The following is a 9,327-nucleotide window of genomic DNA, read 5'->3' on the forward strand; positions in this document are numbered from 1 at the left end:
TTCTTTATTTTGAATTCAATACATATGGAGTGAAATTGACCCCATACCCTTGCCCTATTGCTTGCATTAGATACCAAATTTAAAAACTCTGACTCAGTAGAATTGTGAAGAGAAATGTAAACATTCTCTCCCCAGGCGTTCCTTTGTGATCTACATTATTCAGAGCTTTTTTCAACTAGCTGCAAACCAAATCCTGTTTTGACACTACATTTTCTCAGCTATTTTTACCTCTGGCTGATAAACCAAACTAGCCCATGGTACTATTCTGTACTCGCAGACCTCTTGATAAAAAAATCGAGCCTTGGCCATCGTCAAACTGGCTAGTTAGCTGATTGGCGGCTATTTAGTCACTTGAGAAATAGGTGCACTGCCTCGGTTAAACAGGCTAAAACAAACTACTTCCTTGGTGCTATTACTGACTGATCACTCTAAATTCTGGAAAACCGTTTGTTCATTCACTGAAGCTGGTGTAATTTCTTTACTTCCCTGTCTAAGCAAGTCATTTTAAACTCCTGCATCATTACTGACAAAGGTCAGATCTGTAATGTTTTTAATCTGCCTTTTATCTCAGCTGGTTTCCTGTTTGAAAGAAATTGTAGTCCTATGGCTCTTGGCCAGTCAGTTGATGGTTCTTCCCACATACAGCCTCTAGTTGCCTCCCAGCAAGAAACCAAAAATCATCACTCAAACAGGAGGAACTAACAAAATGTCACTAACTAAAATGAAGCAGGTGGAGTTTTGTAGGGGTTCTGAAAGACACTCATGAGGGTGGCCACAAAGTTGACTAGCAACCACGGGGCCTTAAAAGACATAAGTACCCACTACATTTGCCCAATAAGAGGCAAACAAAATAAAAACCACACCAAACTTAGACAGGGAGCAAACCAAAAAGTGGAGCAAAACAAAAACAGGGAAGATCAGTTAAAGGATTGTTTTTATAGATATCAAAATAGCGAGATGCCAACTAAAAGGTGTTAACCCTCCATATCTCTCAAGCCAACTGGAGCATTGGACCAGACGCTCTTAAATATCAACTATGCTGGCAGGTTCACCTTCTGAGATGACAAGCCAGCACAAGTGTAACACATACTGACTAACGAGGTGACACCAATCGGTGTGCCCAACGTGCTAACGTCCAAACTCTAAATATAAATGGAAAAACCAAAGCCTGTAACACCTTCCCCCTTAAGACAAATATATTCCTTTTTAAAAATGAAAAGAAAAGCTACTTTACGCATAACCAACTCTGTAGGCTCTATGCAGGCAGTTGAGTTCTTCCACATAATCTTGACAAACCATTTCTTTATGGACATCGCTTTGTGCACGGGGGCATTGTCATGGTGAAACAGGAAAGGGCCTTCACCAATCTGTTGCCACAAAGTTGGAAGCACAGAATCGTCTAGAATGTCATTGAATTCGGTTGAGTTAAGATTTCTCTTCACTGGAACTAAGGGGCCTAGCCCGAACCATGAAAAACAGCCCCAGATCATTATTCCTCCTGCATCAATCTTTACAGTTGGCACTATGCATTGGGAAGGTAGCGTTCTCCTGGCATCTACCAAACCCAGATTGTTCTGTCGGACTGCCAGATGGTGAAGCGTGATTCATCACTCCAGGAACACGTTTCCACTGCTCCGGAGTCTAATGGTGGCAAGCTTTACATCACACCAGCCGGCTAAGGAAACCCATTTTGAGAAGCTCTCGATGAACAGTTCTTGTGCTGACTTTATTTCCAGAGGCAGTTTGTAACTCGGTAGTGATTATTGCAACCAAGGACATATTATTACCTGTCAGCAATGGGTGTAGCTGAACTAGCTGAATCCACTCATTTGAAGGGGTGTCCACTTACTTATGTATGTAGGGAATCTAATTTCAGGTGTTTCTTTTACACCTGCTATGTTAGGTTAATCTATGGGTAAATAGGGTTGATGTGTTATGCTCAACTCGCTGCGTTTTCCACCACAAAACTCCAGAAAATTGCCAAAAACAGTAGAACAGGCTCATCTGCTTTTACACTATGATTTGACTATTAGATGTTCACTGTTTCTTTTGAAAAAAAAGGAATAGTTTTACCATATTAAAACAAGAGTTCAGTTAACAGTGTTGAACTTAAAATGAATCACTGATGAAATAAATAATCATCTTCAGAGATGATTTTGTCAAAGCAACAAAATAACTAGGGCGTACGATGATGGTGAAAAGTGTGAGAATTTTGGGGGGTTAAACTCTCCCTAGAAGTCACAGACGATTCACCGAGGGACATGTCAACATTTCTACTTAAAAGGCGTTATTTTTGTGGAACGACCCACATGCGTCTCTAACTATGTTGTGTTGCTTGTTCCCATCATCCAGCATGGACTGCTCTAACTGAAGTTACAGTCAGGCAACAAAATGGCTGTGTTTTTCCAAGACATAGTGTAAGTGCATTCACGTGCATGTCCCACAGAAACAGGACACGCGTGCACACACATACACACCGAGCACCCCACCGCCCCATTAGTTATGTAGCATAGGGTCAGAGGGATTATCCCTTACCCTATCTCTGATCCTGTGAAAACTAGGTCTATTTATAGTCCAGGAGTAATAATAGTCATTGTTGGATTTATAGATTACTTATGGGTGATTTATGGATGGGATGGGAGCCTCCTGACCTGACAATGACAAGGACAGTTGTTAGGAGCTGCTTTGACCTATTCCCTAATTAAGGTTTTTGGGTCATCGTGGAAATGTCAGGGTTGTTTTCCAACTGACTCTGAGGTGGAACCCTACTGGGCACGTGCAGAAGTTTGACCCTGAAGTGGCATCATCCAAAGCCAAGAGAGTCTTTAGTTTAACGTCCATCAGAACAGACAGCTAAGATCAAATCTACGGTGGATAATGATTTAGGGGGCTGTAAATGTTTTTGACCCCAAGTTGATCCACTCCTCCCAAAACCAATGTGCCAATGTGTTCAATGTGTAAACTGATGTTTCTCAACTGTAGTGCTTTGTGTTTTATATTTAAATGTGTACAACTTTGTGCTGCCTATGGCCAGGTCTCTCTTGAAAAATATTTTTTTAAACTCAATGGGGTCGATTTGTAAATGTATGTCTTATTTACGTGTTTTGATTTAAGCTGCCAAGAACCCTCCCACTTGTTGGCCAATTGATTTTCTCATGGAGTTTTCATTCAGTAGGATTTTCAGTACAATTATCTAAACTTTTCTCGACAGACTCACAAGAATATATTGAGAGAATGGGTTCTAAGTATTAGGGATCAATGAAGAAAGCCATCCAAATGTGCCTTTGTCTCTGTTTAGTAGATTAAAACACTCTGATTTATAGATTATTTAGGGTTATGAAAGTATGAAATCTACTATTTAAGAAATCTATCTAATTCATGAAAAAGAAAACAAGTTTGGAAAGCCTTTATGCACAACATTTTGGGAAATCAAAAATACAGAGGTTTGATTCATCCTGAAAATTGCCATATTCAGTCGTTTAATCCATGAAATAATAGAAGGGGAGAAAAGTGTACAATAGTAGTTGAACATTAGTCATATAAACCTACCTCAGTCTTCACTGATTATGGGACTGTGATGACAATGGTCCCGTCGTGAACAGTATGCCAAGCTCCAGGTTTAAACTGCCACGTTTTGTCTGTGTTGCATAATGATTCAAATAGGCGACATGTCCCCCCAAAATGTCCAACTTTTAATGAATTATTATCCCCTATTGCTAGCGACCCTCAGCAACAACCAGGTAGCAGTGCATTCGGAAAGTATTCAGATCCCTTGACATTTTCCAAATTTTGTTACGTTACAGCCTTATTCTAAAATGGATGAAATTACTTTTTTTCCTCATCAATCTACACACAATACCCCATAATGACAAAGAGAAAACAGGTTTATAGAAATACCTTACTTGGTTAAGTATTCAGACCATTTGCTACGAGACTTGAAATTGAGCTCTATTGATCATCTTTGAGACGTTTCTACAACTTGATTGGAGTCCACCAGTGGTCAATTCAATTGATTGGACATGATTTGGAAAGGCTCACACCTGCCAGTTGACATGAGCCATGAGGTCAGTGGCGGAACTAGAGTTTCATACGTGGGGTGGCCAAGGCTACTTCAGGGGATCCATAGACCATGACAGAAGATTAGTGTGTAACCTTAACCTGGCATCTAAGGAGCATGAATGAATCCTATGGTTTCTTATTAGAGGTAGAAGTGATAATTCACTTAACCCGGAGTTCTTCAATGTGGCAGATAGGGTGGTTCAAAAGGGTTACTTCACTGGAATTCTTTAACATACTATGAATAGTCAGTGTCTCTACCTCAGATCTGCAGATGAATCTCTTTCTTTCTCTCTCACACACACACACACATGACTGTACTCACATATTGGAGAGACTTGGGTCACTCTGTTTTCCATAATATATCATATCTGGGTCTATAAGTGTTGAACATCCAAAATATTTTCAGAAAATAAAGCAGAGAAAGTTTTGGAATTGGCCTAATCAAGACCAAATTAAATCTGTGTGACATGATACCCTTTGGATTTATAATTTTAGAATCTCAGTGTACTAGCTAGTACACAGTGCAGATTTTAATCATGACCGGAAGGACTGCCTAAATGCCAAATTATCCTAGGTAGATGTAAAACAGCATAATTCTGCGGTTCTGGTGAGAACTGGCAAAATATTTCACAAACTCATCCATGTTGAGGGAGAGTGCCCTCCTTGACTCAACACTGAGAATTCTGAGGTGACTTAACCTGTCATCAACCATTGTTGTCCTAAGGTGGGTTTTAATCCGTTTTTAAAGCTAAGAAGCTTCTCTCGCAAGAAGCACTGCTGACTGGTGTAACAACAGAAAACTTACAGAGTTGAAATAGCTCATGGAAGACCTCTTTACAAGAAAACATAACAAAGTCATGGAGAGTAGACAGTCTGTCCCTTCCACTTTTCTCTCTCCTATCAAGAAGCTGCTTGGTTTGATGAACCTCATGTTTGAGGTCCTCTAAATCTGACTCAAAGGTCTGAGCAAAGGCAAACAGAGGCTCCTCATTCAAGAATGTTGTACTCTTTGGGTTGAGAGACTGGACCCCTTGCATTATCTCACAATTCTTCTTTGAAAAGCACCTCTGCAGCTCAGCTGTGAGACTGTCAAGCACCTGATAAAAGATAGCTCTTTGGAAGCTCTCACCATCACTTTGATCACTATTTTTCTGTCCCACAGTGCTCATCATCAATGAGTCATGAAATCTTAAGCTTGTTTTAGGCTGTCTTTTACACACTGATGTACACTTATTTTGCAGTGCTCTGCAATCTCTTCAACCTCTTTCCATAGTTCTCCATAGTAACCCTCACTTCTGTAGTCCTGTAATGTGTCTGTAAGGGCACCTACTAGATCCACAGCCCTTCCTAGATCAAGAGAGCTTGATTAGAGCATGTCAGAAAGACATTTGGCGTCACCAAGCACTTTACAAAAGGTAACCAAAAGCCCTATGAAATGTAAATCTATCTGAGAAAGAAGGCCCCTTGCCTCCACTGATCCATCACCACTATTTTCAAGTGTGATATCCTGTAGCGCTCTCAGAACTGCTGGAAGCCTGTCCCTCAGATAATGGCATGCCACGTATCTGCATGCCCACCTTACATCCGTAAGTCTCTGTCGTTCCCTGGGCTGCTGCTGTGGACATGGCTCTTTCTGAACTGCAAGCCACTTGAGATGAACGTACGAATCAGATACAAAGTGATCAACCTTCTGCAGGAGAGCAACAAAGTTAACTGCCTCAGGCACTGATTTTACAGCATCAACAAGAACCAGATTCTAACAATGTGCATTACAGTGCACATAAAATCTTGCACTGTTTTTAATCTGTGCAGACACACCAGAATGCTTTCCGCTCGTGACGGATGCACCGTCATAGCCTTGCCCCACAAGATTATTTCTGTAGTCCAGACCATGTTTTTCAATCAACTATCATTTTTGTGAGACCTGCTGCATCTAAGCTTTCAGATGACTGAAAGTGTAAAAAGCTTTCATGGATAGCCCCATTGTAATAGTACCTCACAACTAAAGACATTTGATCTTTTTTCTGTAAATCTTTGGTTTCATCTGAAATTACACTAAACATTTCACTTTCTTTTTCAGCTAAGGCCTCAAGAACTTCTTTCTGGATTTGTGAACTTAGCATTGCCACATGCATTCGTCCTTTTGACCGTTGTGAGAGTCATCAGACATTTAATAGGAGCACATCTGCAATTGTTTTAATGTAAGTACAGTTTTCCTCCACTTTCTTTTTCCGGTCCTCATTTATGACATCTAACATTGATGAGTTGCTGTCAATAGCCCTTTTATGCTGATTCCAAGTATACATAGCATTGATGCGATGCTCTGCCTTCGAATGGAGCTTAAACCCAGAATCTTTAAAACAGCACCTTTTTCCAGTTACAAAGACCTGACTGTGATGTGAAGACAGATTCAGGTGTATTGGGCAGAGAAAAATGCCTACAGGCGAAACAATAAGTCGAATCTTGACTTACAGACTTTTCAAGCCATGAATTGTCCTTATACAAGGAGCTGTTGGAAGCCCTTTTCCTAAGTACCATGCTGAGTTCTGGGAAATGTTTTCAAACACGGCTGTATCGGACCCTCTTCTCTAGATCTTGAAATGTCTGAAATACACGTTAAATAATGTGTCATATCTCTATGGAAATGTATAATTAAGGGATCCACAAGATTAGGTACTAACAGCTACTAACTAAAATGTGCAGTTTAAAGTATAGGCCTGGCCTACCATTGGGTCCTGATATCTCTCCCTTTCTTTTCATGTTTAATTGACCCTATGCAAAAATAAGACTGTCTATGGTTACATCTAAGTATCCAATTACCCACATTTTAGTCAAATCTCACTCTTAATTACAAATCCCCATTATCATAACCTTACCTTAATAAAATCAACTACCGGCCTAAGTTACATGTTAGATCATGGATAGCCCTACTCTGCAGTAAGTAACTTAGCTAGCTATCATTTCTTAGACCTTTACGATAGCAAACAGCCTATCTGCAAACTGTGGTAATCTTTTGAGTAACGTTAACAGATTGATAATAACAATTGTTCGTTTTGAGTTCAAGTATCGAAAATCTAACTGAGTTAATGGACTTCAAATAGCTGAATGTTAACTTGCTGAACACTGACAGCTGTAGCCTACTAGTTACCCACATTAGCTAAACATTTGTATACTGTAACTTACGACACTGCACTGTATATGCGGGTATTACTAGCACAAATGTAAACATAATGTTAGTCTAAATTGGGAACCGATCTCTCTTATCTGATGAACTGTCTGTTAATGGAGCCAAAGGTCTAACATTAACTTACACAGCGAATCAACTTTCATAAAAGTGGAAACCTAAACCCAATGCTAAACCTTAAAACACGATACTTCAAACATGATGCTTTTGCCAATTGCAAAAAGAGCTTGTGGAGCTGTGGAAATATTCTCTCTTCTTCTTCGGTATGTTCTTCTTATTCTTGTTCCTTTGTATCTTGCAACCAACTTTAATATTCTCTCTTCCTCATCCTCGATTTGAAAAATGCGGGCCGAATGTCAAAATAAATGCTTCTTTCAACAAGAGGTGAAATGAGATGTCAATCAGCATCTAACTGCCAGTAGCGAATTACATTTTGGGGTGGCACCAGGGGGGGCCAACCAGATGTCAGGGGTGTCCAGTGCCACCCCGGACAACCCTCTGGCTCCGCCCCTGCATGAGGTCGAAGGAATTGTCCGTAAAGCTCCAAACAAGGATTGTGTTGAGACACAGAAGACTCGAGGTTGTAATCACTGCCAAATGTGCTTCAACAAACTACTGAGTAAAGGGACTGAAAACGTATGTAAATGTGATATTTCCATTTTTTAAAATTTGTAATACGTTTGCAAAAATTAAAAACATTTCAAATGTCTTTGTCATCATGGGGCTGCTGCCAAAACACTGACTCAACTCCAGCCAATTTAATAATGGGAATTGATGGAAATGGATGTAAAATATATCACTAGGCACTTTAAACAATGCTACTTGATATAATGTTTACATACCCTACATTACTCATCTCATATGTATATGTATATACTGTACTCTATATCATCTACTGCATCTTTATGTAAATCATGTATCACTAGCAACTTTAAACTATGCTACTTTGTTTACATACCCTACATTACTCATCTCATATGTATATACTGTACTCGAATACCATCTACTGCATCTTGCCTATGCCATTCTGTACCATCACTCATTCATATATATTTATGTACATATTCTTTATCCCTTTACACTTGTGTGTATAAGGTAGTAGTTTGGAATTGTTAGGTTAGATTACTCGTTGGTTATTACTGCATTGTCGGAACTAGAAGCACAAGCATTTCGCTACACTCGCATTAACATCTGCTAACTATGTGTATGTGACAAATAAATTTGATTTGACATTCTTCAATCTGAATATTGGTGTTTTTAAGAGAGTGTTGTGAAAACACTTTTTCTGGTTGTCGGTACATGTAAAAGGCAATATCAAAACACACAAAATATATATATTTTTCAGACTGTGTCTCTCATACAATCAAATGGTTAAGAAATGCACATGGTTCATAGCCTAAATATTGACTTAGGATAAGGGCCTATGGATAAAAAAAATGGTGGAATTTTACCTTAATTTTTGCATTGATATATTTAGGCAGATTAGAAACAGTGAACATGAGACAGGTGGAAGCAGTAATTGGACTCCCAAGTTCTGGGGCAATAAGATGATACATTACATTGGAATTTTACACACAACCACACAGCCACACCGTAAAAAAAAAAATATTGGGTGAATTGATATTTACTCAAAAAAATCAACCAGCATTTCTGCAAGTTGTTTCAATGATTTGTTAATTTTATTTTGCCATTCAATGGGAGAATAAATCCAACTTAAATATTTTTGGTTGTCCTCTTTTAAAACAAGAGGACAACCAAAGATAGAGAAAATAAAGTGAATGAACTAGAAGTCTGGTTTTAATTTCCTTGCACTTCCTATCTTGTCACGTGGGGATTGTGGGTAATTCAACATTTTGTTGACTTATTGATTATTTTACACAATGTTGTATGTATGTTTGAAGAAAGAAAAGTATTCTTTCAATATTAGTATTAATCAGCTTGTTGTGCCATGAGGTGTAGGTCTAATGGATCATGATAAACGGATATCAAAACCAACCAGGCAAAATAATATTTAATGATGAGAAGGCCCATTCCCACATTTCCTCAATGCTTGCTGTAAAACTGCCAGTTACTGTTGGTGGATT

The sequence above is a fragment of the Oncorhynchus tshawytscha genome, linkage group LG11 (genome assembly GCF_018296145.1).
Source record: "Oncorhynchus tshawytscha isolate Ot180627B linkage group LG11, Otsh_v2.0, whole genome shotgun sequence".
NCBI classification, from domain to species: domain Eukaryota; kingdom Metazoa; phylum Chordata; class Actinopteri; order Salmoniformes; family Salmonidae; genus Oncorhynchus; species Oncorhynchus tshawytscha.